At 43.9% G+C, this 27,568-nt stretch overlaps 2 pseudogenes; both read left to right on the forward strand.

Annotated features, from left to right (window-relative positions):
* Positions 1 to 16,362: 16,362 nt before the first annotated feature.
* On the forward strand, positions 16,363 to 16,481 carry LOC143937129 (5S ribosomal RNA; annotated as a pseudogene).
* A 316-nt stretch (positions 16,482 to 16,797) lies between these two features.
* LOC143937235 (5S ribosomal RNA) lies at positions 16,798 to 16,916 on the forward strand (annotated as a pseudogene).
* Positions 16,917 to 27,568: the final 10,652 nt, after the last annotated feature.

A 27,568-nucleotide genomic window follows, 5' to 3' on the forward strand; every position in this document is an offset into this window, starting at 1 on the left:
GAGCTCTTCAGGCACTCTCAACCCTCTTGACAAACACCAAGATGGTCACCTTGGTAAACAAACAAAAAAAAAACAAGTCAACGCCAACAACATAAAAAGAAGCCTACAGCACCTAGTATTCCCATACTCTAGCCTCTCTGTGTAACACAGTCTCTCTCTCTCTATACCCTAGCCTCCATCTCTGCATACCCAGGACCTTCCTCTGTATAATCAAGCCTATCTGTATACACTAGCCTGTCTTTTGTACAAATTAGCCTCTCATTATAAACTAGCCGGTCTACTGTATACACGAGCCTCTCTGTATACCCTTGGTTGTCTTTTGTATACACTAGCTTCTCTTTATACATTAGCTCTCTGTATACCAAGCCTCTCTGTATACACAAGTCCGTCTGTATTCACTAGCAACTCTGCATACACTAGCCTCTCTGTGTATCCCAGCCTCTCTCTTTGTATACTCTAGCCTCCATCTCTGCATACCCAGGACGTCCGTCTGTATAATCTAGCCTATCTATATACACTAACCTGTCTTTTGTACACATTAGCCTCTCTGTATAAACTAGCCGTTCTTCTGTATACAAGAGCCTCTCTGTATACCCTTGGTTGTCTTTTGTATACAATAGCTGCTCTTTATACATTAGCTCTCTGTATACCCAAGCCTCTCCGTATACACTAGTCCATCTGTATACACTAGCAAGTCTGTGTAACCCAGCCTCTCTCTCTGTATACCCTAGCCTCCATCTCTGCATACTCAGGACATTCTTCTGTATAATCTAGCCTATCTGTATACACTAGCCTGTCTTTTGTACACAACCTCTCTGTATAAACTAGCCGGTCTTCTGTATACAAGAGCCTCTCTGTATACCCTTTGTTGTCTTTTGTATACACTAGCTTCTCTTTATACATTAGCTCTCTGTATACCCAAGCCACTCTGTATACACTAGTCCGTCTGTATACACTAGCAAGTCTGCATACACTATCCTGTCTGTGTAACCCAGCCTCTCTCTCTGTATACCCTTGCCTCCATCTCTGCATACCCAGGATGTCCTTCTCTATAATCTAGCCTATTTTTATACACTAGCCTGTCTTTTGTACACATTACACTCTCTGTATAAACTAGCCAGTCTTCTGTATACACTACTCCGTCTGTATACACTAGCAAGTATGCATACTCTAGCCTCTCTCTCTGTATACCCTTGCCTCCATCTCTGCATACCCAGGACATTCTTCTGTATAATCTAGGCTATCTGTATACACTAGTGTGTACAGAGGACCGGCTAGTTTATACAGAGAGGCTGATGTGTACAAAAGACAGGCTAATGTATACAGATAGGCTAGATTATACAGAAGAAAGTCCTGGGTATGCAGAGCGCTCAGCTTCAAGGGATGGCCAACGTGAGTAATATGAGGGACTCTCCTCACCCCCCACCTACCAGATCTGACTTTCATCCCCTTGCTCTCTCTGCCCCGGTCATCTGGTGGCAGTTTTATGCACTCCCTGGCCCCCATCCATTCATAATCCTTACCGACCTTGCCTTCCGCTGCTCACAGGAACACACTGCATGACTTGTCCAATTAACCAATTTGTACAAGACACCGCTATCCTCCTGTGTCACACTGGTCCCCCTTGGAGGCTTTATCCCTCACTGTTTGGGTGGTCCCTGCCTCCCCGTGGATGCTCCACATATACCCAGATGACATTGTCGGAGGGGCACCACTTGACAGGACACGAGGCTGGACACGAGGCATCTCCCATTGGAGGAAGGGATGATGGCCCCAACCCCTTGGCAGCAGGTTCTTTCATGTACAGACCAGGGCGGCTCATCTTCCCTTCTGGAGTCTTGACCTTAGAGGGGGAGTTGCACTTTGGGGGGTCTGAGTGATACCTAGTGCACTGTACTGGAAGGGCTTGACATTCCCGCATATTTGTCCCCTCCCCCTGGTTGCGCCCCTCATCCCCCCCCCCTCTGGACCCCACCTACTCTTTGCCGACATTGCCTTCTGCAGCTTACGGGGACACCCTGGGTGACTTATTTATTGAGCCTATTGGTACGAGACACTGCTTCCCTCCAGTTTTACTCTGGACCCACTGGAGGATTTACCCCTTACTGTTTGGGCGGTCCCAGCCTCCCTCTGGATGCTCTACACAGCCCCCGATGGCGATGCAGGAGAGACACTAATTGGCGGGCCCCAGGACTGCTGCTTGGGTGAAGTCTCCCGTTGGATGGAGGGATGGTGGCCCCAGCCCCTTGCCTGCTGGATTTTCCATGCACTGACCAGGGCTGCTCCCTTTCATCTTGATGTGGTGACCATGGAGGGGAGGAGTTGAAATTTATGCCATCCATGTGGTTGCTGGTGGTAGTGCGCTAATGGACTTGACATTTCCGCATGTTTGTCCCCTCTCCCTTGCTGCCCCACCCCTTCCTTCCCCCCTTCCCCCCTTCCCTCCTTCCCTTCCCTCCCCCTTTCCCTCCCTTTCCCCCCCTTCCCCCCCTTTTTCCCCCTTCCCTCCCCCCTTTTTCCCCCTTCCCTCCCCCTTTTCCCCCCGGGGCGTGGACAGGGGAGAGGGGGTAAGGAGAGGACAATCTGCCAAAGGGAGAAATGTTCGGGGACTGCATGTACTTTTGGGGTATGGGACGGGGGGTGGTGGATCCCATTCTGTGATGCCTTTTCTGTTTTGACGGGCTCCCTCGTGCATGCCTACGTTTAGGGCGAGCCGAGGAGACCCCTCAGTGCTGTCTTTTATTTGCATACCGGTATCAGACGTGACATTTACCACTGCCGGGACTGGGGAGACTAGGATCCGTGGGCTCCCTCTCCGACCTGTCTACCCACCAACCCAAGTAGGGCGGTGCTTTGAACCCAGTGTACATCTGGTAAGCGCTATAGCATAATTGTGCTGTTTTAGTATACCCTTCCTGTACTGTTGAGTGCGGACAACCCTTAATTTCCCTCTCCCCCTGGGGTTAAGGTGCCCGGCCTCTTTTTCCCCTTACCTTTCCTTCCATTTGCCCTTCCTTTCTCCCCCTTAGTTCCCGCCATCCATTACCTACCCAATACCTACCTTGGTTCAACTTTCTTTGCTTTTCTCTGACGTCCCCCTCCCAATCCCCGAGGAGCGATGGCTGACTCAGTCAAGGTCACCTCTCTAAACGTTAAGGGACTGAACTCCCCTGAAAAAAGGTGGATCCTCCTGTGAGAACTGAAGACTTCCTGTACTGATGTGGCCTTTATACAAGAAACACATTTTAAAAATACTAGCCTCCCCTTTCTACGGTCGAGATCCTTCCCTAAGGTCTACCACTCTACTAACCCCTCCTCTAAGACCAAGGGAGTCTCCATTCTGATTTTGCATATATTGTAACGGGTGCACTGTAAATGAAGAAAGGGAAGATGATATACTTAAGTCGGGCTGTAGAGAATGACACACAGTATAGTAAGAACTTATGTATGAGAAAGGGGAGGGTCAAAGGGGGAGGTTGTTAAGTATTAGGGGGGGGGTGGGAGGTGGGTGGGGACGGAAGCATGAGAGAAGGAGGGGGGTGGGGGGAGCATGTGGGTGTGTGTGGGAGTGTAGTGGTCACGGAAAAAGCCCCTAGGGGTAACCTTGATAGGTATGGAGAGGGTAGGGGGGAGGGAACAGGGAAAATGGAAACATATAAAATTCAGGAAAAGGAAAAGGGTAATACTTGCACAGTTATAGATGATAATTTAAAAGTAATGAGTAAGCACGGGGTAAAGGTGTGTGTAGACAGAAGGTTTGGATCTCATGCTCACAAGGGGAGATTGGGAAGGGATCACACTATGAAGCATAAAAGATTGTATAACTTTATCAAAGTACTCACTAAGTGGGATTGCACTTTCCTTTTTACATCCCCCCCTTGCATTCTCCTCCTCGGCATGAACTATAGGGAGAGAAGCAGGGATTATTTCTGCTCATCGTCAGGGAATTCAGAGAATTTAAATGTTAATTTTGAGTCTCCAGGTTTTATTCTTTTTTCGCTCTTCTTTACTCTTTTTCCGCACTTCCTAGAGTCATGCAGTCTAGAGTTTTGAATATTGGCTCTTGGAATGTCCGAGGGCTGGGAGCTTCTGTAAAAAGAGCAGTAGTGTTTGACACCCTGGATAGGTGTAGGGTAGGATTGATCTGCCTACAGGAGACACACCTAATTAAAGAAACCATATCAAAAAGTCAGAGTAGGAAATTTCAAGTCCAGTACCATTCAGTCCACACCTCTTATTCGAGGGGAGTGGCTGTGCTGGTAAGGAGAGAGGTGGCGTTCTCCTGTCGGCAGATCAATATAGATAAAGAAGGGCGGTTTATTTTTTTACACTGTGTAATTGAAAATCAGGAGTATGTTTTTGCAAATGTTTACATTCCTCCTCCATTTAAAATTGAAGTTTTATATTGTTTGATGGAATTTATAGCGGATAAATCGGGGATTCCTGTTATAGTAATGGGAGACTTTAATGAGGTTATAAATAAAAGTCAGGATAGGTTTCCGCCAGGAATATATATGCAAACGGAGGCTGAGACCCGGCTGTCTCGATTTTTGCTGGAGGGGGGCCTGTCTGATATATGGAGAATGCGTAACCCGGACCAGTTGCAATACTCATGTTTCTCTAGCTCATACTCCTCACTCTCAAGGATAGATTTAGTCCTTGGGAATGAGGAGGCGAGCCGTGTAGTAAGGGAAATAGTTTATCAACCTAGAGGGGTGTCAGATCACTCGCTCGTGACAGTATCGATAAATCTAGGGGGGATAAAGCCCCCAAGAGTATGGAATATGAATCCAGTGTGGTTTGAGTTAATTGGAGACCCCGAGAGGGTGCTGTTTAGAGTGGCAGAGTTTATGGAGTTTAACAGTGGGTCTGCAGAAGTAGGAGTAATATGGGACGCATTGAAGGCCTATCTTAGGGGTATTCTCATTCAACAGGTAGCGAAAGTTAAGAAAACATCTAATGAATGGGAGAATAGGGTCAAAAGGGATCTAGTAATAGCAGAGAGAGCATATATAGAAAACCCCACCCCAGAGAAAAAAAAAATATGGTTAGAGAAATAACAGGAACATAAGGTAGTGGCTACTAGGAAAATAGAGAATAAAAGATTGTTCCAGAAACAAGTGGAATATGGGGAAGGGGAAAAAGTAGGAAAGATGTTGGCACAGATTGTAAGAAGCAACTCCTCGCCATCCACTGTCCCAGTGATAAGGACTGAGAATGGAGAAATATCAGCACAGAGCTCAGTGATTACTGATACCTTTAGGGTATTCTATGCCAAACTGTATTCCTCTCGGGGGACAGAGGTTGGCGAGGATATGGATAGGTTCTTTTCGAATATCAAAATGCCGTCCCTAACAAAGGAGGAGAGTGAGATAATGGAAGCCCCATTAACAATAGAGGAAATTCAGTGCGCAGTAGCAGAAATGGCCAATAAGAAATCCCCAGGACCAGATGGTCTTCCTGTGGAAACTTATAAATACTACAGTAAAATATTGCTTCCAGAGCTCCTTAAAGTATTTAATTGGGCAAAAAAGGAGGGGAGATTGCCGACGTCAATGACGGAGGCAACAATAATAGTCTTACACAAGGAAGGGAAGGACCCATTGGAAACACAGTCCTATCGACCTATTTCCCTTCTCTGTGCGGACGCTAAAATATTAGCCAAAGTATTAGCCATTAGATTGAATAAAATTATCTCCAGGCTGATACATCCCGACCAAACAGGTTTTATCCCAGGCAGAACTACAAGCACGAACATAAGAAGATTATATCTTAATATGCAGGTACCTATAGAGAATGATGGTAATAAGGCAATAATGGCTTTAGATGTAATCAAAGCCTTTGATAGTTTAGAATGGCCCTATATCTGGCGGGTACTGGGGGAATTTGGGTTTGGCCCTAATTTTATTGCATGGGTAAAAACTCTGTATAATGGCCCTAGTGCTAGAATTAGGGTTAATAATGAATATTCAGATAGGATTTTCCTAGAGAGGGGGACAAGACAGGGGTGCCCTCTGTCACCCCTGATCTTTGCCCTGACAATAGAACCATTAGCTATTGCAATTAGATCTAGTAGGAATATGGTTGGTTTTCAAAGGAGGACGAGGGAAGAGAGGATAGCGCTATATGCGGACGATATTCTCCTTTTTCTGGGGGACACAGAGCAGTCCCTTAGACAAGGGATGAAACTTATTACAGATTTCGGGAGGTTCTCAGGCCTGGAGATAAACTGGGAAAAATCAGCTCTTATGCCATTGGATAAAAGTAGGGCCCAAAGCCCAGGGACAGATGCGCAGCTGGAAGTTGTGGAGCGCACGAAATACATGGGGATACACATACAAAGAGATCCTAATAAATATATAAGTGATAATTTGGTCCCATTAATAGCTAAATTTAAAAAGAAAATCGAAATCTGGAAAAGACTCCCATTATCGAATGCAGGGAGATGCAATTTGATTAAAATGGTATGGATGCCTCAGTTATTGTATGTGTTACATAATTCCCCGATTTGGGTAGATACAATGTGGTTTAGGAAAATAGAGGTATTATTTCGAGAACTTATATGGAAAGGGGGAGTATCCAGGATTGCTCTACAAACTTTGCAATCACCTACAAGAAAAGGAGGAATGGCAGTTCCACATCCAAGGAGCTACTTTTTAGCTGCTCAATTACAACACTTGGAAATGAGAGAGGAGATGGGTGGAGGAATTAACAGGGCCTTAATATTAATGGAGACACCTCATAAGAATATGGTAGAAGCTCTGGAGGCAAATTCATTTCCCAAAAAAAAAATACCTACAATAAAATTAGTAGTAAAGGTGTGGAAGGCAGTTAAGGCGATTAAAGGCCTGGGAGGCTTAACTCAGTACACTCCATTGTGGGACAACCGGAACCTGCAGGAAATGGAAGAAATAGGGGTATATAAAGAATGGGAAGTCAAAGGGATAGATAAGTTGGCCCAGTTATATACAGGGAAAATATTAAAAACATTTAGCGCTTTAAGATCAGAGTTTGATATATCAAAACAATCATTTTATAAATACCTTCAAATTAGACACGCTCTAGGGAAACAATTTAATAGGCAAGGTCCTGTGTGGAATAACTCCCCTATTTTTAGCAGATTAAATGCCCCAGTAAGGACAAAAGGATTTATAGCGGATGTATATCCAGTTATATGTGAAGGAAGTATAGGATGCCCAGACAGGTTTAAATGCAGAAGGAAATGGGAGGAGGAGTTGGGAATATTTACGGACGAACAGTGGAGGAAAATACTGGAGGATGGTTATTCAATCTCAGTCTCGCCTGCCCAGAAGATGTCACACTTAATGCTGCTACATAGGGCCTATTATACACCAAAAAGACTGTTTAGTTTTGGACGCAGAGCAGATGATAAGTGCCCTAGATGTCAAGAGTCTGGAGACCTGGCTCACATGTTCTGGCGATGCCCAAAATTGTTTCGCTACTGGTCAGAGATTGTTATCACCCTGAATGAAACATTTGGTGTAGCGATCAGGAGGGATCCCAGGATATGTGTGCTGGGCCTGGGTGAAGCAATAGGAAGATCGTGACATACCAATAAAGCAATACTGAGATGTCTGTTTCAGGCAAGAAAATTGTTAGCTTAAAGGTGGCAAGAAAAAAATGCCCCTTCAGCAGCGGACTGGCAGATAGTAATTATGGAGACAATATGGAAGGAGAGGGTGATATATTTGAGGAGAGGAAATTTTAAAGAATTTAAAAAGATGTGGAAACCCTGGCTGGATAGAATGAGATATCCAGAATGAGGCATGGGAGAGGAGGAAGTTGGGTAGAGAGAGAGGAAGTAGGAGGGGAAGGAGGAATATATGAGTAATGAGTGAAAAGTGGGGTTAGATAGAAGAAGTATTGACACATCATGGATAGGAATGTTTTCTAAAGGTTTTTATTATTCACTAAAGTATTACTGTATTTGTAAAGGTGAAATAAGTGTTACACGTGTTATAGAGAATGTTTCTCTTGCTTTTATTATGTAAAAGAATGTTGAAAATGAATAAAGATTATGAAACTTAAAAAAAAAAAAAGAGTATGCATACTTGCTAGTGTATACAGACGGAGTAGTGTATACAGAAGACTGGCTAGTTTATACAGAGAGTGTAATGTGTACAAAAGACAGGCTAGTGTATAAAAATAGGCTAGATTATAGAGAAGGACGTCCTGGGTATGCAGAGATGGAGGCAAGGGTATACAGAGAGAGAGGCTGGGTTACACAGACCGGATAGTGTATGCAGACTTGCTAGTGTATACAGATGGACTAGTGTATACAGAGAGGCTTGGGTATACAGAGAGCTAATGTATAAAGAGAAGCTAGTGTATACAAAAGACAACCAAGGGTATACAGAGAGGCTCCTGTATGTAGAAGACTGGCAAGTTTATACAGAGAGGCTAATGTGTACAAAAGACAGGCTAGTGTATACAGATAGGCTAGATTATACAGAAGAACGTCCTGGGTATGCAGAGATGGAGGCTAGGGTATACAGAGAGAGAGGCTGGGTTACACAGAGAGGCAGGAGTATAAAGACTTGCTCGTGTATACAGATGGACTAGTGTATACAGTAGACCGGCTAGTTTATACAGAGAGGCTAATGTGTACAAAAGACAGTCTAGTGTATACAGATAGGCTAGATTATACAGAAGAACGTCCGGGTTATGCAGAGATGGAGGCTAGGGTATTCAGAGAGAGAGGTTTGGTTACACAGACTTGCTAGTGTATACAGATGGACTTGTGTATACAGAGGACCTGCTAGTTTATACAGAGAGGCTAATGTGTACAAAAGACAGGCTAGTGTATATAGATAGGCTAGATTATACAGAAGGACGTCCTGGGTATGCAGAGATGGAGGCTAGAGTATACAAAGAGAGAGGCTGGGATACACAGAGAGGCTAGTGTATGCAGAGTTGCTAGTGAATACAGACGGACTAGTGTATACAGAGAGGCTTGGTATACAGAGAGCTAATGTATAAAGAGAAGCTAGTGTATACAAAAGACAACCAAGGGTATACAGAGAGGCTCGTGTATACAGTAGACCGGCTAGTTTATACAGAGAGGCTAATTTGTACAAAAGACAGGCTAGTGTATACAGATAGGCTAGATTATATATATATTTTTTTTTTTTTCTTTTTTCTTTTTTTTTTTTTTGCCACGTCAGCGAATCTTCATCTGAGACTGTAAATCAACTTGACGTTCATTATTGTCTCTTAAAATTAATCATCACATCATTGTGGCTATTTTCTTTTTACTTGTTTATAAAGTCTAATAAAAAATGTTTATAAGACTTTTATTTCATATTCTTAAAACTATTCTTACATCTTACTCCCAATTTTTCACTGAAGTTATACTGCCCCCCCCCCCTTCCTCCCTTTATCCCCCTGTCAGTAGTGTCCCTTCTCCTAATAACCTAGTCTTTATGGTCTTAATTGCGCGGAGTAACTCCAGTCTCGCTTAAATTGTTTCCAACCTCTCCATTTTTTTACAAATGTTACCCTTTCCTCTTCTTCTCTCAAACTCAGGCTTTCCATATTATATATTTCCTCAACCGCATCTACCCACTCCCATGTTGTTGGGCACTCCACCTCTCGCCATTTTTTAGGGATCAGTTTTTTCGCGGCGTTTAATAAGTGCGGGATAATTGTATCCTGATATTGTTTAACCCCGCCCTCCGTACCATGAAAAAGTACAATCCAGGGGTCTGATTTCAATGTTGTTTGAGTTATTTCTTTTATCATTTGGAGGATCTTTTCCCAATATACCTTAATTTTGGCACACTCCCACCAAATATGTGTCATGGTACCTGTTTTTCCGCAGCCCCGCCAACACTCGGCGGTCCTGCCTTGTTGATATTTAGATAACTTATCCGGAGTATTATACCAACGGGAGATAAGTTTGTAGTTCATCTCAGCTGTTTTATTATCCCTTGCCGAACAGTGTGTCATTTTCAATATTTTATTTATTGTTTCTTTACCCTTTTGTGACCCCAATTCCCTTTCCAGCTAGTCCGTATCAATAGCCCGTATAGCTTTGAGATTATACCCTTTGCTCTGTCGGCCATACATAGTTGTTCCACACCTGTCAGATCCTCTTTAGATCTAATCGGCTGGGGTAATTTTTCAATGAAACGGGTCAGCTGGAGGTATCGCCACCTATCCCTTCTCATAAATCCCATGTGCACTAAGTCTTCATGTGAAAGAAGTTTCCCCTTTTTAATTATATCTTTTATTTGTGACCCCTCAAATCTTATCCAGTTCCCTCCTATCACCCTTCTACCAGGGGGGAAGTATTCGTTGTCTTTTAAAGTTATCAACGGTGAATTATAGTGTCCATTTAATCTTTTGTACTCCTTATCCCATATCTTCAATACAATGTTAACTTATTTGTGTCTATGTCTAGTGCCCTCTTTTTTGGTGGGTTCCATATTATCTTATTTAATTGTGCTTTACTATATATATATTCTAAGTTTACCCATCTTTTTTCCTCTTTTTTTTCCCCTTTCACCCATTCGACAATTCTTGATAGAACTACCGCATGATAGTAATATTGTAAATCAGGGACCGCTAATCCTCCCCTCCCTTTTTCTTGTTTTAATACCCCGTGGGAGATCCTGGGTTTTTTTATTGTTCCATATATATTTACTCATTATTGATTTTAATTTTTTGAAATAACTAGAAGGAATGTCAATCGGCAACATCTGGAGTTTATATACAATTTTTGGGAGAATAAACATTTTAAACACATTTATTCGACCTATCCACGAGATCGGTCTATTACTTGCTCTTCTGAGTTCAGTTTTTATTTCATTTAATAGAGGGATAAAATTTAAGCGATATATCTTATCCAGGGTATTTGCCAATTTTATTCCGAGATATTTCAGGTCTTTAGTCCATTTAAATTTACACTGTTCTTGGATTGATTGTATTTCCAGCGGACCTACATTTATATTAAGGATTTCAGATTTTGTTTGGTTGACTTTAAAATTTGATAGTTTCCCATATTCCTCCAGGGCCTTTGTTATCTTAGGCAGAGAGACTTCAGGGTTACTTACATAAAACAATACGTCGTCTGCGTATGCTGCAAGTTTATGTTCCTCCTGCCCTGCCTTAATTCCAATTATTTCCGGGTTGTTTCTGATTGTCGTGAGTAAGGGTTCTAACGAGAGCACAAAAAGAAGGGGTGAGAGTGGGCATCCCTGTCTGGTCCCATTTTCCATCTCAAAGGAAGAGGAGGGCAACCCATTGATGTTTACAGTCGCTGTAGGGTGATCATACATCATTTTGATCCATCTGATCATCCTAGGACCGATGCCCATTTTATCCATTGTCTGGAACATGAATTCCCAATCGACTCTATCAAAAGCCTTTTGGGCGTCCGTTGACAATAGCAGAGCGGGGGGTTCCGTCTTCTTCCTTTGAGATAGAATCAGTAAGGTTCTTACCCCATTATCTTTTCCCTCTCTTCCAGGTATGAACCCAGTCTGATCCGGGTGTACCAATATATTCATTACTTTTTTCATTCTTTTTGCTAGCACCTTAGCAAACAGTTTAGTGTCCTCATTTAGGAGTGATATTGGTCTATAACTGGCACACTTGGTCTCATCTTTTCCCTCTTTTCGTATGATTGTTATTGATGCAGATAACGCCTCTTTACTCATAGCGTACTCTGTCCCAATCCCGTTCATATACTTACAGAGTTTCGGTGTCAAAATATTTTTGAACCTTTTGTAATAGCTAATTGTCAGACCGTCTGGTCCAGGGCTTTTCCCGGGGGCTGATTCCGCTAGTGCCTCATTTATTTCTGCTTCCGTTATGGGATTTTCTAGATATTCTTTATCAATTTCACTAATCCTGGGGAGTCTCGCCTTGTTTAGATATTTATCAATTTCTTTTGGTTTATCTTTTTTATTTATTAAATTATTTTTTACCGCATATAAATTCCCGTAATATGTTTTAAATGATTCGGCTATTTCTTTTGAGGAGTATACTATGTCCCCGGTTTCTGTTTGGATTTTCTCTATGTAGTTCATGGCTTTTTTCTTTTGAAGCATCCTAGCTAAATATTTAGTGGGTTTATTTTCATCTTGATATCTTATTTTATTAAGCTGGTTGTAATATTTTTGGGTTTCTTGTTCCATTAGCCCCCGTAGTTCTTCTCTCCTGGTCATTAATTTTTGGTATAACTTTTTATCTGCAAACCCCTTTTTATGTTGTTGTTCTATTCTGAATATTTCCTCTCTGAGTTTATTACTCCTTTCTATGCGTTCTTTTTTTTTCTGCGAGCCTCGTGCGATCAAGATCCCTCGAATGTACGCTTTGTGAGCATCCCACAGAGCCCGCCCGGAGATTCCTTCGGTCTCATTAATCAGAAACTACTTCTCTAATTCCTTACTCACTGCTTCCCCCCCCCCTCCTTATCTAGAATCAGCGTATCATTTAGTCGCCACCTAGAGGCACACTTACTTTGTCCGGGAATCTGCATTTTCATTTTTATAGGCGCGTGATCTGACTGTGTTGTTATTTCTATGCTTGTTTCCAGTACCATCTCTAGGGCTCTGTGTTCTACTAGAATGTAATCACTCCTTGAATACGTCCCGTGTGCTGGGGAGAAGAATGTATAGTCCATTATCTTAGGGTGCTGTGCCCTCCATACATCTACTAACTGGTTTTTATTAAGGTTTTGAATTAACCTTTTTAATTGAGTACTACTCCTTCCCTGCACTCGGGACGAGCTATCAAGTACGGGATCTAGGCAAAAATTCAGATCTCCCATTATGACTACATGGCCGCTTTTAAATTCTTGTATTTTGGTCAATATTCCCCTCAAAAAATGTATAGGGTTTTTATTTGGGGAGTAAATATTAGCCAATGTATATCCAATATTTCCTAGTTTTCCTTTCAGGAATAAGTATCTTCCTTCTGGGTCTGCTTCTCTTCCTTCTACGGTAAATCGAATATCTTTCCCTAATCCTATCGCTACTCCTCTTGCCCTCTTTGAGATCGTATCCCCGTAGTACCATTTCGGATGGTCTTTAGAGTAAAGCCTACTCCTTGACGTATGTGATATATGCGTCTCCTGAAGAAAAATCACCTCTGCCTTTAGCTGTTTTAATTCTACTAGGATTTTATGCCTCTTTTTTGCTGTGTTAAGCCCCCTGACATTATAAGACAGAAAGTTTAGTTCCATTTTCTTTTTATCTATATTCTCAGTTCTGACCATATTCTCTTTTTTTTTTTTTCCTCTTTTTCCCCCGCAGGGTTTCACTACTGACATCTCCCTCCCTTCCCTTCCCTCCCCTTACCCACTTTACCTCCCATTTCCCCGTCCACCCCCCCATTATCCACTTTCTCTCCCCCACCCCCTCCCCCCCCCCCTGTGTTGGCCATCCTACGGCCCTCGACTTATCAGTTGGCCTCCAATCTCTGGCCATTTCTAAGTCTTTGCGCTCTAAGGTGGGGTTCGCCTAATGCCTCCTTTCCCTCCCTACTTTGATGTATCTCCTTGTAGGGGTGGGAATGGGGCTGCCCCCCCGGCCGGTCAGACCTCACACATCCCCCCACCTCTCTTCCCCTCCCCCCCCCCGTCTCCCCCGAGGTCCCCATCTCTTCCTCTTCTGATTTATCATTTAAGATTTGTGACGTTTAGGGTATTTCCTCAAGCTCGTCTGTCCAGCCGGGAAGACTTGGAGTTTGAATCTCCAGTTTTTCACAGAAGTCTCTTAATTCTTCAGGGAAGCTTAATTTAGCTGTTATTCCATCTTTAAATGCCAACAGGCAAGCCGGAAAGCCCCATCTGTATCTAATGTTCCGTACTCTCATCTGTTCCAAGAGAGGTTTCAGAAGACGTCTTCTGGAAAGGGTCTCAAATGCTAGGTCCGGGAAGATTTGTATTTCTGTTTCCGCGTATTTTAATGGGGATTTTCCCCTTAATTTCCTCCAGATCTCCGCTTTATCTTCATAATGTTCAAACCTTACAATAATATCACGGGATCTTCCCCTTCCTGTTTCTTCAGATCCTATCCTCCCGACCCGATGTACCCTCTCTAACAAAGGGAGTGCCCCCTCTACATTGTCTAGTGTGGGGCGAAGTATAGCTTTCAAAACCTCCCTTAAATCTTCTTTCTTGTTCTCTGGGACATTTCTTATTCTCAGATTTAGTCTTCTATTTCTGTTTTCCTGGTCTTCGAGTCGATAGAGAATTCTTCTCTGGTTCTGAGAAATTAATTTGACTTGCGTCTGTACTTTATTTAATTTCTGTTCTTGATTCTCAGTTCTTTCTTCCACGGCTTCAACTCTCGTTAGTAAATGACCCAGGTCGCTTCTTAGCATGCTAATATCTGATCTTATAGAGTTCTCCAATTTTTGGAGCATCTCCCTCATGGCCCCTTTTGTTATTCCCAGATCATCCATCCTGTGATCTTCACCTTTACTTAGTTCCAACTCGCTCTCCGTTGTCAATTCATCTCTAGATTGATCTGGGGTCTCTGCTGTTTTTTCCGCCCCCCTATTTTTCCCGTGGTTTGGAGGAACCTTTTCCTTCCCTCCTCCTCTCGGGCTGACTCCTTGAGTCATATACTGTTTTATAGTGCTTTTCATGGCGGCATTTTTTGGTATCTTGGGGCCCCCCTTAGCGGATTGCTTTGAGGCTCTACTCATTTTACTTTTTTTTGTTTCCCGTGGTCGTCTCCCCAGTTTGTTGGTCTCCTCGCGTTCTCTTTCCACGGCTAATGGTTTTACAACTGAGATTTCCTTCCGATCTGCCCCTTAAATTTATTTACCAGGGTAATACCCCTTGGATATAGTTGAACGGTTTTCTCCCCTGAGTCTGTCGGCCTAATACTTCTGTCAATATTTCTCCTCCTAATTTGTGGTCAGTCAGGGGCAAATAATTTCTGACCCACACCTTTTCTCTTTTTTTTTTTTTTTTTTTTTTAGAGACAAAAGGAGAGAGTCAATATCAAATTATGTGGCACCACAGTCAGATTCTATCGAGCCATTCAGAGAACCATTCAAGAGAAAGTAAGCGCGGGAAAGTACTGAGCAGCAGCTAAACTTATCCGTCCGGTGCGTTACTCCTCTACGTTTCCTGACCTTATCCCACCTGGTGACCTTAATGAGCATCCACCGGATTGATAGTCTACTTGTGTTCAGCTCACCTATTTCCAACACTTTTATCCCTTATGGGATTTCTTGCTTATTTCCGTTCACTCAACAGTTATTTCAATATAGGTCATATACAGAGAGATGAGAAAAAATGCCAGGCTACTGCCCAACTTATCTGTTCTAAGTGTTATTCCCCAGTATATCCTGGAGCTGTCCTCCTGAGTAAACACATATAGCGCATATAAACCGTCCACTTTGACCTTGACCAACAGCTTTAAATATGGGGAGTTTTACATACAATTTTATCATACTTGCTGTTCTTACTTCTTGCTGCTGGGATGGCCATCCCTCAATTTATTGAGTTTTATGCAACTGATGGAAAAGAAGGAAGGAGGAGAAAAAAAAAAAAAAAAAAAACACACGAGAAACTGCGTCTGGGTTATCTGTTGCGACTACTATTTGCACAGTATATCATATAGTTCCCTATTGTTTGATAGCCGAGAGATTTATCAGACAGTATTGATCTTCATACAGTTCCCCCTCTGTTACCATACTGTTCATCGTCATTCAGTTGTATATATTTATGTGCAGACAAACTCCTGACAGAGAGAGAACAAACCAAGTGTAGGAGGGAAAGGGATATCCACATCTATATCAATCAGCATTATAGCCTTAGTCAGCTGAGAGTTTCCAGATGGAATCTAAAAATTCCTGCCCTTTGCTGCTTATTTTATCGATTACATTCAGACATATGTTTCCTGTACACATAGAATGTATCCCACCGGACTACAACCATCAAACTTATCTGTTTGTTCCAGAGTTGCCCAGCTCGTTTTCCGGTGTTTCTCTCCCTCCTAAGCTCCTGGCTTCTCGGCGTTCCTACGGGGGACCCGTGGGGGGGGGAGCGGGGGGCGGAAGTTTATCGTGTCCCGGCCGGCAGGCGGGCAGGTGCCGGAGTAGGCTCGTACATCTGTAGGTTCATGCTGTAGTACGTCGGAGCTTCCCGGAGCCTCTGATAGGCTAGATTATACAGAGGAAGGTCCTGGGTATGCAGAGATGGAGTCTAGGGTATACAGAGAGAGAGACTGTTTTACACAGAGAGGCTAGAGTATGGGAATACTAGGTGCTGTAGGCTTCTTTTTATGTTGTTGGCGTTGACTTGTTTTTTTTTTTGTTTGTTTACCAAGGTGACCATCTTGGTGTTTGTCAAGAGGGTTGAGAGTGCCTGAAGAGCTCGTCTATGGCCACATAACCCTGAAAGCACCAGATCTCGTCTGATCTCAGAGACTAAATAGGGTCGGGCCTTGTTAATACCTGGATGGGAGACCACCTGGTAATACTAGGTGCTGTAGACTTCTTCTTATGTTGTTGGCGTTGACTTGTTTTTTTTGTTTGTTTCCCAAGGTGACCATCTTGGCGTTAGTCAAGAGGGTTGAGAGTGCCTGAAGAAATCTCCTACGGCCACATCACCCTGAAAGAGCCCAATCTCATCTGATCTCAGAGGCTAAGCAGGGTTGGGACCAGTTTAGTACCTGGATGGGAGACCGGCTGGGATTTCAAGATGCATTAGGCTTCTTTTTATGTTGTTGGCATTGACCTATTTTTTTCCACTTGTTCCCAAGGTGACCATCTTGGCGTTTGTCAAGAGAGTTGAGAGTGCCTGAAGATATTGGCTATGGCCACATCACCCTGAATCTATTCCATCTCGTCTGATCTTGGAGGCTAAGCAGGGTCGGGCCTGGTTAATGCCTGGATGGGAGACCGCCTGGGAGTGCCAGGTGTCGTAGGCTTTTTTTTTTTCAAATATAATTTTTTCTCCAAACGGGAAGGCGGTCCACCGAGTACATAATGCAACAGAGAAATACAGAGCAAAAAGCAGCTGAACAATACTTGATACAGGTATATTCGCAATTGTGAGTCTGCCTTCCATCAATCATAATGATTCGAGGCACGGATAAAGTACTGTACCAAGATCCAGGGTCACACAAACCCCAGGTCCCTCCGGCATAATCCATCCAGAGGGGGGTGTGGGGCCGTCATTCCCAATTTTGCACTTTTTCCAAAAGAGAGAGGGGGTGGAGGGGGTGAGAGATAGGGCAAGAAGGCAGAAAAGAGAAGGGGTTAAAGATCAGGAAAGGAGAAGAGGGGACGAGACACGAGGGCAGCCACTGCCCAAGGGGCCAGTCAAGGAAAGCTCAGAGCACTAAGGCAATAGCAGGCGACATCCTTCCAGCGAGAATATAAAGGTATTCCAGATGTCCCTGGTTTGTTTAAGAAATTCTTGTTTACCTTGTGATGTGAGGATCAAGTCCTCCACTTTTTTTAATGTCCTATATTTTCCTAAGCCAGTGAATAATGAAAAGGGGGGAACATTTTTTCCAATAGAGAGGGATGCAGGATTTCGCCGCATTTATCACATGCCGTGAAATAGATTTTGTGTACTTCTTAATAGGAATCTGTGAATGGTGCAAGAGAAAGAATGCAGCCTCTTCCGGGATGGAGAAGTCTGTGAATTTTTGTGTTATGCATCGGATCTCTGTCCAGAAGTCCACCAAGCTGGGGCAGGACCAGAAAATGCATATGTTCGAGGAAGAGGGGAAACATTTATGCAGCTTTGATGGTGTCAAATACCACCTGGTGAGAAGTTTAAAATTTGTCTCGTGTTTCTTCGTGCACAGTGAGGTTTTCAGAGCCAAAGTGATAATGCGTTGTCTCTGTGCTGGGGAAAACTAGCAATTAAGGTCTAAGTGTGGGTGATCTGTTTGAGAGAGAATGTGGGCTAAAGGGCCTTCGATTCCTGCATAGAGTCTCGAACTCTGTCTGAGGGCAGGCGAAAGTTTGAGGATTGGGAATGGAATGGAGAAAATTATGTCGTTTCGCCGCTCTCCAAAAAGGCAGTTGGAAAAGCCCTGTTGGATCTGTTAGGGTTGAGAAAGAAGGCCACTTTCCGTCAATGACAAATTTAGACGCATGGTCTAGGTTGGAATTTCTAAGTGGGTCCCCGGTTCAAAGTTTGGATGGCCACGTATAGGGAATAGGGGGGAAGTCAAAGACGTGAGTGTGTTTTGGGTAGCGATCAGGTGACTGACTTTCATCGAAGCACCTATGGTGGGATGTGACATCAATTCTGTGGGTAAATCCTTATAGCACCACATGGCGCTTCTTAGCGGAATTCGGGAGTGAGATTGTTCTAGTTGCACCCAGAGCTTAGAAAGTTTGTTTTGATTCCAGTCCAATACACGCCCCAGATGGGAGGCCAGGTAGTAGCGTCGCAAGTCAGGGAGAACCAACCCTCCCTGTTGTTTAGATAATGTCAGCTGTGACCACTTAAGTCTGGGATTTTTGAGGGCCCAGTTAAATTGAGTGAGCAGGGATTGAGCTTGCTTAAAAAACGGGACTGAAATCTGGATCGGGAGAGCTTGGAAAAGATAGGTAAATTTAGGGAGTATGTTCATTTTAACCACTTGCCGCCCGCCCTATAAACAATTGACGGTGGCAAAGTGGTTTCATAATCCTGATCGGACGTCATATGACGTGATCAGGATTATGACCTGCTGCGCACCCCCGGGGGCACGCATCGCGGCGATCGTTGTTACGGGGTGTCAGTCTGACACCTGGCAACTACGATCTCGGTAAACAGTCTCCGACGGAGACTCTTTACCACGTGATCAGCCGTGTCCAATCACGGCTGATCACAGTGTAAATAGGAAGAGCCGGTGATCGGCTTTTCCTCACTCGCGTTTGTCCTGCTCCTCTGACGGGGGGGGTCTGTGCTGATCGATAATCAGCACAGCCCCCCCGAGGATGCCCACACTGGACCACCAGGGACGCCACCAGACCACCAGGGAAAAGGTAATCCTCCCTAGACCACCAGGGATGCCAGTCAGCACAATGGATGCCAATCAGTGCCCATAATGGATGCCAATCAGTGCCCACAATGGGCATCACTGGTTGGCATGCATTATTGTTTGGCACTGATTGGCATCCATTAGTACAGTATAACACCAATGCCGCCTATGAGTGCCCACCTGTGCTGCCTATGAGTGCCCACCTGTGCCGCCTATCAGTGCCCACCTGTGCCACCTATCAATGCCCATATGTGCCGCCTATCCATGCCCATCTGTGCCGCCTATCCATGCCCATCGGTGCCGCCCATCCATGCCAATCCGTGCCAGGTATCAGTGCCAATTTTTGCCACCTATCAGTGTCCATCCATGTCGCCCATCCGTGCCGCCTATCAGTGCCACATATCAGTGTCCATCAATGCCACCTCATCAGTGTCACTTCGTTGGTGCCACATCATTGGTGCCCATCAGTGCCGCCTTATCAGTGCCCATCAGTGTAGCCCCATCAGTGCCCATCAGTGATGGAGAAAACGTACTTATTTACAAAGTTTTGAAACTGAAACAAAAAAAAACTTTTTTTTTTTCAAAATGTTAGGTATTTTTTTATTTGTAGCACAAAAAATAAAAACCGTAGAGGTGATCAAATACCACCAAAAGAAAGCTCTATTTGTGGGAAATTTCATTTGGGTACAGTGTAGCATGACCGCGCAATTGTCATTCAAAGTGCGACAGCGCTGAAAGCTCAAAATTGGTCTGGGCAGGAAGGTGTTTAAGTGCCCTGTATTGAAGTGGTTAATGAGATTGCATTTCCTGAACCAGGAATGGAGGCCAGAAAACCACCCGTGAAGCAAACTGCGGATCTTAGTGACAAGGGGTGGGGGGAAGTTCAACATAAACATACGCGCGATGTCCGGTGGAATGTAAGTACCTAAGTTCTTAAGGGCTGTATGGGTCCATTTAAATCAAAAATTGGACTGCAAGTCTAGTAACGTTTGCTGGGGGACTGCAACCCCCATGGCCTCTGATTTCAAGAAGTATCCCGTATATCTGGAATTCCCGAAGGAGATTTGGCAAGGAAACTCTGGGATTCGTCAGCAAGAACAGCATGTCATCCATGTAGGCAGATATCTTGCACTCAATAGTATCCATTTGGAGTCCCGTTATGTCTGAGTTTTGTCGAATTGTGGAGAGAAAGGGTTCCAATGACACTGCCAATAATAGGGGCGACAGGGGGCAACCCTGTCTGGTCCCATTCCCGATGTCAAGGGGAGATGAGAGCACCCCATTCGCTTTGACTTGAGCTGAAGGGAGCGTGAGTATATCTTACTTATCCATGCCAGCATCCATTCACTCAGACCTATATGGCGAAGGACCGAGAACATGAATGTCCATTTGACCCAATCAAAAGCCTTATCGGCATCAGTACTCACGAAAAGACAAAGGGTCCCAGATGACTTTGCTTTATGGACCAGGGTAAGCACCTTAATGGTGTTGTCCCTATCTTCCCTGGTGGGAATAAAACCTAACTGGTCAATGTGTATAAGGGACTGCAAGTGCTGTGCCAATCGCGTGGCGAGGATTTTAGAGAATAGTTTTAGGACTGAATTTAGGAGGGAAATGGGTCTGTAGCTCCCACATAGGCCCTTGTCTTTGCCCTCCTTAGGTATCAACGAGATGTGGTCTCTAAGGGTATCCTCAGGAAAATCCCCATTCGAGCTCAGAGTATTAAAAAAATTCACCAAGCGCGGGCCGAGAATAGGGAGGAAGGTCTTATAGTATTGTGCGGTATATCCCTCAGGGCCAGGAGCCTTACCCACCTTTGTAGGTCCCACGGCCGTCTGGACTTCTTCCAGTGTGATCGGGTCCTCCAAGTACTCCCGTGATTCCGATGAGAGGGTTGGTAGACCAGAACCGGTTACATATCTGTCTTTATTGTCCTGTAAGGACCCTGAATCGGGCAGGTTGTAGAGATCAGAGTAAAATTTTTCAAAGACTTTGGCTATTTGGGTTGGGGTAGAGGCCCTCTGGCCATTCTCATCTATCAACTGTGGTATGTAAGAGACAGATTTCAACTCCTTTACTGACCTGGCTAAGATTTTTCCGCATTTGTCCCCTGACTCTTACATCAGTTTACGACAAAACTGGAGTGCCGCTTTCGCTTTATAATGGAGTAGGTAATCTGTAATCTGGGTACGGAGTGTCCCCAATTCAATCTCTAAACTCCGAGAGGGGGCATGTTTATGTTTCGCTTCCACAGAGGCAAGTTCACGAAACAGATTAGCAAGCTGTTCCTTCCGTGTCCGTTTGATGCGCGCCCCGTGCCTGATAAGTACCCTGCGGAGTACTGACTTGTGAGCCTCCCAAATTATCCCTGGGTCGCAGTCCTGCGTTTAGTTTTCTTGAAAATAAAGGTCCAATTCCCTGGTCACATCTGCTAAAACTTCCGGTATCTGGAGGAGGCTCTCATTAAGGTGCCAGAACAGAGACCTAGGTGAGGGGTTCCTAGAGAGGGTGTAGGTAAGGGCTACAGGAGCGTGGTCAGACCAAGTAATATGGCCGATGGAGGAAGAGCTCACCAAGTGCAGTTGGTCATGTGGAATCAAGAAGAAGTCTATCCTCAAGTATGATTTGTGAGGAGAAGAGCAAAAAGAGTAGTCCCTTTACAAGCAGTGTGGCAGACGCCAGACATCAACTAATTGGTCATTCAGTAAACACTTAGTAATCTGCTTTCTAGAGGAAATGAGGAGCGAGGAGCAAGAGGCAGAAGTGTCAATCGCTGGTGAAAGGGGACATTAAAGTCCCCACCTAATATCAATTATCAGTGGTAGACCTTAGGGAAGGATCTCGACCATAGAAAGGGGAGGCTAGTATTTTTAAAATGTGTTTCTTGTATAAAGGCCACATCAGTACAGGAAGTCTTCAGTTCTCATAGGAGGATCCACCATTTTTCAGGGGAGTTCAGTCCCTTAACGTTTAGAGAGGTGACCTTGACTGAGTCTGCCATAGCTCCTCGGGGAGGGGGAGGGGGCGTCAGAGAAAAGCAAAGAAAGTTGAACCAAGGAAGTTATTGGGTAGGTAATGGATGGCAGGAACAAAGGGGGAGAAATGAAGGGCAAATGGAAGGAAAGGTAAGGGGAAAAAGAGGCTGGGCACCTCAACCCCAGGGGGAGAGGGAAATTAAGGGTTGTCCGCACTCAACAGTACAGGAAGGGTATATTAAAACAGCACAATTATGCTATAGCGCTTACCAGATGTACACTGGGTTTAAAGCGCCGTCCTACTTGGGTTGGTGGGTAGACAGGTCGGAGAGGGAGCCCCCGGATCCTAGTCCCCCCAGTCCCGGCAGTGGTAAATTTCATGTCTGATACTGGTATGCAAATAAAAGACAATCAGTAACATCATAGAACCAAAAAACAATAGTATAATCAAAACAGAGGTAGAGCATATAACTGTCAGCACCTAGGGGTCTCCTCGGCTCGCCCTAAACGTAGGCATGCACGAGGGAGCCCGTCACAACAGAAAAGGCATCACAGAATGGGATCCACCACCCCCTGTCCCATACCCCAAACGTACATGCAGTCCCCGAACAAATGCATTTCTCCCTTTGGCAGATTGTCCTCTCCTTACCCCCTCTCCCCCGTCCACACCCCGGGGGAAAAGGGGGAGGGAAGGGGGAAAAGGGGGAGGGAAGGGGGAAAAAGGGGGAGGGAAAGGGGGAGGGAAGGGGGGCAGCAAGGGAAAGGGTACAAACATGCGGAAATGTCAAGTCCTTTAGCGCACTCACAGCAGCAACCACCCGGACCCCATAAATTTCAACTTCTCCCCTCCAGGGTCAACACATCAAGATGAAAGAGGAGCAGCCCTGGTCGGTGCAAGGAAAATCCGGCAGGCAAGGGGCTGGGGCCACCATCTCTCCATCCAACGGGAGACTTCACCCGAGCAGCAGTCCTGGGCCCGCCAATTAGTGTCTCTCCTGCATCGCCATCGGGGGCTGTGTAGAGCATCCAGAGGGAGGCTGGGATCGCCCAAACAGTAAGGGGTAATTCCTCCAGGGGGGTCAAGAGTAAAACTGGAGGGAAGCAGTGTCTCGTACCAATAGGCTCAATAAATAAGTCATCCAGGGTGTCCCCGTAAGCTGCAGAAGGCAATGTCGGTAAAGAGTAGGTGGGGGCCAGAGGGGGGGACGAGGGGTGCAACCAGGGGGAGGGGACACATATGCGGGAATGTCAAGCCCTTCCAATACAGTGCACTAGGTATCACTCAGACCCCCCAAAGTGCAACTCCCCCCTCTAAGGTCAAGACCCCAGAAGGGAAGATGAGCCGCCCTGGTCTGTACATGAAAGAACCTGCTGCCAAGGGGTTGGGGCCATCATCCCTTCCTCCAATGGGAGATGCCACCGGCATGACAGCCCCGTGTCCTGTCAAGTGGTGCCCCTCCTACAATGTCATCGGGGTATATGTGGAGCATCCAAGGGGAGGCAGGGACCACCCAAACAGTGAGGGATAAAGACTCCAAGGGGGACCGGTGTCAGACAGGAGGATAGCAGTGTCTTGTACAAGTTGGTTAATTAGACAAGTCATCCAGTGTGTTCCTGTGAGCAGCGGAAGGAAAGGTCGGTAAGGATTATGAATGGGTGGGGGCACGGGAGTGCATAAAACTGCCATGGGATGACCGAGGCAGAGAGGGCAAGGGGATGAAAGTCAGATCTGCTAGGTGGGGGGGGGGTGAGGAGTGTCCCTCATATTACTCATGTTGACCATCCCTTGAAGCTGAGCGCTCTGCATACCCAGGACGTTCTTCTGTATAATCTAGCCTATCTGTATACATTAGCCTGTCTTTTGTACACATTAGCCTCTCTGTATAAACTAGCCGGTCCTCTGTACACACTAGTGTATACAGATAGACTAGATTATACAGAAGAACGTCCTGGGTATGCAGAGATGGAGGCTAGGGTATACAGAGAAAGAGGCTAGAGTATGCATACTTGCTAGTGTATACAGACGGACTAGTGTATACAGAAGGCCAGCTAGTTTATACAGAGAGGCTAATGTGTACAAAAGACAGACTAGTGTATACAGATAGGCTAGATTATACAGAAGAACGTCCTGGGTATGCAGAGATGGAGGCTAAGGTATACAGGGTTACACAGAGAGGCTGGTGTATGCAGACTTGCTAGTGTATACAGACGGACTAGTGTATACAGAGAGGCTTGGGTATACAGAGAGCTAATGTATAAAGAGAAGCTAGTGTATACAAAAGACAACCAAGGGTATACAGAGAGGCTTGTGTATACAGAAGACCGGCTAGTTTATACAGAGACGCTAATGTGTACAAAAGACAGGCTAGTGTATACAAATAGGCTAAATCATAGAGAAGAACATCTTGGGTATGCAGAGATGGAGGCTAGGGTATACAAAGAGAGAGGTTGGTTTACACAGAGAGGCTAGTGATTGCAGACTTGCTAGTGTATACAGACAGACTAGTGTATACAGAGAGGCTTGGGAATACAGAGAGCTAATGTATAAAGAGAAGCTAGTGTATACAAAACACAAGCAAGGGTATACAGAGAGGCTCGTGTATACAGAAGACCGGCTAGTTTATACTGAGATGCTAATGTGTACAAAAGTGTATACAGATAGGCTAGATTATACAGAAGAACGTCCTGGGTATGCAGAGATGGAGGCTAAGGTATACAGAGAGAGAGGCTGGGTTACACAGAGAAGCAGGAGTATGCAGACTTGCTAGTGTATACAGATGGACTAGTGTATACAGTAGACCGGCTAGTTTATACAGAGAGGCTAATGTGTACAAAAGACAGGCTAGTGTATACAGATAGGCTAGATTATACAGAAGAACGTCCTGGTTATGCTGAGATGGAGGTTAGGTTATACAGAAAGAGAGGCTTGGTTACACAGACTTACTAGTGTATACAGACGGACTAGTGTATACAGAGGACCGGCTATTTTATACAGAGAGGCTAATGTGTACAAAAGACAGGCTAGATTATACAGAAGAACGTCCTGGGTATGAAGAGATGGAGGCTAGGTTATACAAAGGGAGAGGATGTTTTACACAGAGATGCTAGTGTATGCAGACTTGCTAGAGTAAAAAGACAGACAAGTGTATACAGAGAGGCTATTTTATACCGAGAGACTAGGGAAAGCAGAGAGGTTAGTGTACAGAGACAAGCTGACAGTGAGGCCGGGGTATAAAAAGAAGTTAGGTTATACAGTATAATTGGAATGAGGCTGGGGTAATAAGATTGGCTTGGGTATACGGCGAGGTACACCCTAGAAAAGAAACAGAAAATAGAAAAGTCATACAAGGTAATATAGATAGGCTAATGTTATTCCCCTGAGCCTAGTGTTTACAGAAGAATGGCTAGTGTATACAGAGAGACTAGTGTGTACAGATGACAAGCTATTGTTTACAGATAGGCTTTTGTATACAGAAGACAGTCTGGGGAATTCAGTGAGGCTAGTGTTTGCAGAGAGACTGGGACACCGAAACTATTGTAAAAAGAAGGCAGGCTAGTGTATATAGATTACGGGAACATGTATACAGAAGACAGAGAAGGCGGTGTACACCGAGAGATTAATGTATGCAGAAAGGCTAGCGTGTACAGAAGACAGGACTTTATTTTTTGCTAATGCAACTGCTTCTTAATCATGTAAAGAGATACAGTGCTTTTTTCATATTTTGGTGCTGTTAAAAGGTCAGTGGTGTGTTTTCAGAGGTGATATATACAGTTAATGTGGAGACAAATTTACAAAATAGAGCAAAAGAGTGCTAAGTATATTTTGTTAAATCATTGACTGACAGAACATTAGGACAATTTACATGGCAATTTACATGGCTTAATATTGCAGAGCGTAATTTATCAAGAAAGAGATCCAAAGCGTTAGTTTTGCAGTAGCTTCACAAAACTGAGAAATCGTTGCATTACTCTAAATTTTAAAGTTGTTCCGGTAGCACTGAGAAGACTGATATTAGGTGAAATATACACATTTCGTTTACTATTGCAGAGTGATACCGGCTAAATGTTAATATCTTAATATGTGCTGCGTGTAAGGTAGAAATTAGATGGTTTTGTGTTTGTTGGTTTACTAGGATTTAGAGATATTAATCTGTTTATTCTAATAATAAATTTAGCTAAATAACTCAGATTAATATTGAGACAGTATATACAGGTCGGGTTTAAGTGTAAATACACAAAATATATATGATTGCGGCATAACACGAAATAACAGCAACGACGTGTCTAGGTTTTTATCATTCTGGTTCATTACGTGTCTTTTTAATCATGTAGTGAATATACTCCAAATAATAGCATAAGGATGAGAAAGGATAACACCTGGCAGAGGATGACATGGCAAAAAGACAAACTGCATTAGAATTGTGAATTTGAATTAGAGATGAAATGTCAATCCCCATTGGTTACTTGCAGGTAACCATTAATACAGTTAACACGGCTACATACAGCAAAGTGTGAGGTAAGCAGCTAAATATTCCTTAAAATTGCAGAGATTAAAAGTATTGCAGTTGAAAAGAGATCAGAAGCGTTAGTTGCAGTAGCTTCAAAATGACTGAGAAATTCTTTCATTACTCTAAATGTAAAAGTTATCCCGGTAGCACTGAGTGGTCTAATATTAGATGAGTGATCGTTGTAGTACAAATTTAGTTTCCTATTTCAGAGAGATAACAGCAAAATTTGAGATGAGCAATTAAACTGTTCACATCGGTAGCATTGCATTACTCTTAATATGTGCAGCCTGTAAAGAAGCATTAAGATGATTTTGTATAATCCTAATATAAGCAGTGTACGTAATAAAGGTAAGTAGTTTACCTGGATTTAGACATAGCAAACTCTATAATCTAATTTAGCAAAATTAGAAAGGATAATATACAGATTACAGTATATACAGATCGAGGTTAAGTGGAAATACACAAAATATCTATCTTACCGTTACATTATTCAATAGAGCGTTGCAAAGTAATACCAAGGCAGAATGACGAAATAGCAATTAGATGAGATGATTGCTGTAATCATGAAATATCAGCAACGACGTGACGAGATTTCTATCGTTTTTCAGTATCCTTACGTGTCTTTAAGGATGAGAAAGTATAATAACTTGCAAAGTATGACATGGCAAAGAGACAGATTGCATTAGAGGTGTGAGATAGACATGAAATGTCAATCCACATTGGTTACTTTCATGTAACCATTAATACAGTAAACGCGGCTACATACAGCAAAGTGTGAGCTAAACAGCTAAGGGGTATACATTTTTTAAGAGTAAATTGACGTAGCTTGAAAATTCCATCGTGTAAATCGTTCCATTAATTTTGTTTCGCATGAAGACGACAGTTTTCCGTTTTCACTGGTTATCGGCATAATGTATCAGTAAACATTAACATGAACATTAATAGTGCAATCACTTCTCAATCAAGTAAACCGTCCCACTGCTTTTCTCACATTTTGCTGCTGTCGGAATAGCAATGAGATTAGATGGTTGTAACATTACACGAAATATGAGCACAGCTAGCTACAGAAAAACAGTACATAATTTAAGAGTACAGTAGAATATAGTATACA

Source organism: Lithobates pipiens, unplaced genomic scaffold (assembly GCF_037356315.1).
Source record: "Lithobates pipiens isolate NorthernLeopardFrog02 unplaced genomic scaffold, aLitPip1_a1.2 Scaffold_28, whole genome shotgun sequence".
NCBI classification, from domain to species: Eukaryota; Metazoa; Chordata; class Amphibia; order Anura; family Ranidae; genus Lithobates; species Lithobates pipiens.